The sequence below is a fragment of the Macadamia integrifolia genome, chromosome 10 (genome assembly GCF_013358625.1).
Source record: "Macadamia integrifolia cultivar HAES 741 chromosome 10, SCU_Mint_v3, whole genome shotgun sequence".
In the NCBI taxonomy this organism is placed as follows: Eukaryota; Viridiplantae; Streptophyta; class Magnoliopsida; order Proteales; family Proteaceae; genus Macadamia; species Macadamia integrifolia.
In genome coordinates, this window is record NC_056566.1 from 9978917 (window position 1) to 9984257 (window position 5341).

Genomic DNA, 5341 nt, shown 5'->3' on the forward strand with positions numbered 1-5341 from the left:
TAATGAGGATCCATACTGAAGAATCTTATTGTTATATGCAGAGTCAATGATTTCGGACAAAAGAGAGGCTCTGATGGGTAGGAATCCAATAACGCAGCGGAAGATATCAAATTGGAATCTTTTACGTTTAAAATTATTGTATAAAAAATTAATCACATGGAAATAAAACGATTTAACTTAGAATTGCAATTGAAGTTTTCCCTTCATATGATAGTTCTTCCACACTTGAATAATTGTAAGGGTCGATCTCAATACTTTGAAACTATGATTCACGTTCAATTAGAGAAGAACAATCCACCATTAAAGCTTTCTCCTTTGTACATGAGAGAGAAAACATGGGAGAGAAGAGAGAAAAATAAAAAATAAAAATAAAAAAAAAAAAACTTAAATCTCTTTCCCTCTTATCTCTTATATAATAAAACATCTTTTAGGGTTTTATCTTTTGGTCAAATATTTGTCTCCTAAACAAAGAAAGCCACATCTTGGTGGTAGAAAGCAGTTTCCAAATTGAATAACTACTTTGCTTCTAAAGTGGGAAGAGGTAGAATCTATAAGGGATTATTACATTTCTTATTATGGGTGGTAATATAATCAAATTATATTTTATTCACCATCATAACTAAAAAGATAATTGACCATTTAATAATCCCAAATATTGTCATGCAATATTAACATTTTAATTTGCATATAAGACCTTCTACTTTTCCAATATCCCATAATGAGTTATAGGGCATGTAATTTAAAACTGTCTAACCCCAACTCATTGTAGATGTCTGTTTCAGAGATTCCGTGATAATGATCCGCCGCCGAAAAAATATTTCAAAATAAAATTTAATAAATAAAATATTATTTTTATATTAAAAAATAGCTTCGTAAATAATTTATAAAAACGACATTGGTACCAAATTTTTGTCCGATTAAGCACAAACATTCTCTCTTCTCGATATTCTCCAATTAAAGGCAGTGGATCCCATGTTGACGATCTCTTTTATAACAATGTAGGACCACGTGTTCAGCGTATCGATATATAGTCCGTTGGACGTCAACCACTGATTTACCAAAAATACACGATACAACACTGCAATAAATATGATCTCTCAGGTCAACGGTCAAGTCACAGGTACGAATCTCATTCTCACACAATTGGCAGTAATACATGCGATATTCTTTTCTATACACAGAGTATGTGTACTTATATTTATGTACCAGAATCACATCCTTGGTGACATACAATGTAACGACCATGTGAGCAAAATGTCCGATCCTATCCCTAGTCGAGAATAATTTTGGGTGAAAACTCATGGAACAACTTACAAGCGTAATAAATAAATGACATGCATAAATGAAATTAAATAGTCTTACTAATAAATCGGGTTTGATGGACACACATATCCAACACATTGTACCTACATCTACCCATTTGGTTACTCACTTGGGTGGAGAACTTCCTTAATTACTTTGTCAAAGTTATTGTAAGAAGACCCTCCTTGTTTGGTAGCTTCTCCTGCTTTCTCTTTCCACTCCAAGGCCTTCTTCCTCATCATTTTCCCTTTCTCTCCTTCCATCAACTCCTTAACAAGAGCTTCAACCTCATCTCTCTTTACATCATTGTTGATCTCCAAGCCCATGCCCCAATTAGTGCAAGCATATCTGCAATTAGTCTGCTGCTCGGCAAAGAAAGGCCAGCACATCATTGGCACTCCACCACATATGCTTTCAAGCATAGAATTCCATCCACAATGGGTAAGAAACCCGCCTATGGAGGGATGTAAGAGCACTTTGTCTTGTGGGCACCAACCCACCATCAAACCTCTACCTTTGGTCTCTTCTATGAACTCCTCTGGCAAGATTGCTGATTCACCCATTATGACATCAGCTCTAATGACCCACAAGAAGGGATACTTACTATTTGCCAACCCCCATGCAAACTCTCTCAAGTGTTGATCACTCATAACTGTGACACACCCAAAACTTACATAAACAACTGAGTTTGGCTCCTTTTTATCCAACCAGTCAAGGCATTCTAAGTCTTCTTTCCAGAGGCTTGATGGGATCGACATCGATTCGTTCTTCGGCGTGTACCGGCCGAGCAACTTTACTGGGCCAATGGTATATGTGTCAGGAAACTTGCTTGCAATTGCACCCAAAACCTCGTGTTCTAGATCATCAAATGTGTTGATTATGATTGCGAAGCCTCAAAGCAATTTTGTGCTTCTTGGCCTAAGAAATTGAATAAAATGTCATTGGGATCAGTTGTTTTGACAAAGCTTGGGAGATCCTTGAGCCTGATATCTTTCATTCCTGGTATCCAATCAATGGGTGTGTCCAGATAGCCATTGCTGATGTAGCTCTCATCTGGTCAAGGATCCATCAAAGAAGCCATATAAATATTTTAGTATAACTAAATTGTATGAGAACAAGAACCCTAGATATGAATAATTTTAAGGGTGTCGAAGGAAAATCAAAATCAAAATCAAAATCGGATCGAATAAATCAAACCAAATAGAATTCGGTTCTATTTGTGTTGAGTATCGAATTTCAGAATTGATTCAATTTTTGATTCGGTTTCTGATCCAACATAGGACCGGATTTTAGAATCAAAACTGAACCGAATTTTGATACTAGTATATTATAGTATATTAAAATATTGTAATATATATATATATATATATATTATTTAAAATTTTATAACCTTATTATAATATTATAGTATAGATAAAAAGAACTTTTCCGGCCTTGTGTATGTAACGCCGAGACACAGACCTTGGAAACAGAGGTTTTGTCTAGGTCTTCCCTACGCCAAAACTGATAGGTTCTCCTCTCTATATAATATATTTTTTGCTAAAGGTCAGTAGATTGTATTATAAATGAAAGAATGAGAAATTATAGAACCGCTTTGGAACCTTGATTCACCTTGGGCGTTGCCATCACCAAAAACAAAACTCAAGTAAAAATGCAATTACAAAGCCTTTCTTTGGAACTCTGATTCACCTTCGGCATGCCATCAGCAAGCCAGAGCCCCAAAGCGAAAGAGATTACATATAATACAATATAATATATATATATATATATATATTGTAATTGTATATTATAGTATATGAATAGAATATTGGAATCAAAATCAAACCAAACCGAACCAAAACCAAACCAAATAAATGATTCCAAATCGATTTACACCCTTAAACAATTTAAAGGGAAAAATACATACTAAAAGTCAGCATAGAACCAAAGATACCTTTCATGTTAATTAAGGAATTGAACAACATTAAAAGGTAGAAATACTTGAAGAAAAAAAAGTATTACCTTTGAGTGGTACAATCCCTCTTTTGACAAGCTCATGATAATGGAAATAGCCCATGAAGCCACAAGCTGAGGCAGTCCAAAATTGAACTTCAGGGATGCCTAGTTCTTTGGCAGCTTTTATAGCAAAACTCATGACTCCATCAGATACAATACAAGAGACTTGAGGTATGTTGGAGGATGAAGAATTGAGCCTTTTCAGTAGATCACAGAGGGGAGTCAAGCAGTTCTTTTGGATTGAAGCGCATAGAGCTGCAGGATCCTGCGTAGCATCGCGGTTGGACGGTGGCAATCCATCGGGAATGGTTTCAAATCGGAAATCATTCAAGCCCTTGAGAGCATCCGAACCTTGAGATCTCAATAGGCGTTTGTGATTGAACTCAGTATTGACAAAGGTGATATGGAAGCCTCTTGAATGGAGAAGCTTAGCTAATTGCATCATGGGGTTAATATGGCCTTGTGCTGGTAATGGAATGCACACAGCATGAGGCTTCTGGATTTCAAAAGAGTCCATGTTTGCTTGCTTGCTGAGCTAAGGCCACAACCCCTAGTGCCTTAATTTATAGAGAAAACACTGAAAAATCAAACTCCACACTCTAAAAAATTGAATTTTTCTTGTCCATTCTTTTCTTTTTACTATTTATTTTATAGAAACTACAATGTCAATTATGGTGGCCTAAATGGTTTGAACTATAAATAATGTTTAGTTTCCTCCCCGTACGAAGGGGTTCACCTATATTGTTGTCTCCGATCCCATTTAATTGGAATAAAGCTATATTGTTGTCTCTGATCCCATTTAATTGGAATAAAGCTATATTATTATTGTTATTTCATTCTCTTTCCAAGGGATCACATATTAGACTTCCTCTTTTTTTCTGCTAAATATCATAAACATATTGGGCTTCTCAAAAGAGGGGACCATAAGAACAATCATCATTCAACGAGGGTGATTCACTCACCTTAAGTTGTGCCGTGGTGTCTGTCACATCTCTTTCTTTTTTTTCTAGAAGACAGAGACTGGTGATCAGATTTTAGTCTGATAGAATTATAATTTCAAAATATCAACGAAGGTGTTCTTTTGACATCTAAGATGTTTGGAGGTGCAACTTAATTGGAAATATAAACCCTGTTTTTTTCTAGCATTTTGTATGTTTCTCTTACTAGTGCGCTTGCCATGTGTTTTGTATGTTTCTCTGGCTAGTGAGCTTGCCTTCTTGTTGGTTTCTGAGTTTGAAGCTAGGTCAAAGATCTCTGTGTTCTTCATATTGGGTTGTGGCACGACAACATGTTCTTTATCAATAAAAGAAAAATAAAATAATTTTTTTGTATTCATCATAATGGGCTTTGAAGTGAGAATACTATACTTTTGTGAATCTATCTTATTTGATGAATTATTTTATAATTAATAAAAGATTTTTTTTTCTAATGTTTGTTAGTCTCAATATTAACAAAAGACATATTATAATCCCATTATTATTATGATAAAACTTTTAATTAGAAGAAGTCCAAAAAGAATTTCACACTAAAATTGACATATATATATATATATATATATATTATTTTATGTATATTTGATTATTATTTTTCATCAAAAAAAAAAATTTCTAACGATGGGTATCCAGGCTTTTGGTCTGACTAGTTTCACAGGCTCATACTGACCCTACAACCATATGGACTGGGTCATACTGGGGTTGAATGAGAGTCATTCAACTTTCGTTGAAAGCAATGAAGAACACTAAACACCTTTATATAAGTGGCCTAAGATATACCTAATGAAACTTTTATTTAAGATGTCTAAATTTATGACTTGTATTAAATTCATTGCTAATCGATTATACGCAAGTGAAAATTTGATTATTTGTCCCGACATGTGATTCGCAAGTCATTTCCTTTTAAGTAGTTTGTGTCCATTTTCTGTGTTTGCATTCAATTACGTAATTCACTTTTGCGCTCAAGAAAAGGAAAGATGAGTATGACTTTACTTTTGTTTGGTTCTATGTTAGATGATCTCACTGTTCTTGACTCTTGACTTAAAATCTCT

General features: G+C 34.5%; 1 pseudogene; it reads right to left on the reverse strand.

The window, feature by feature from the left end:
* Positions 1 to 1172: 1172 nt before the first annotated feature.
* Positions 1173 to 4670, reverse strand: LOC122091282 (annotated as a pseudogene).
* Positions 4671 to 5341: the final 671 nt, after the last annotated feature.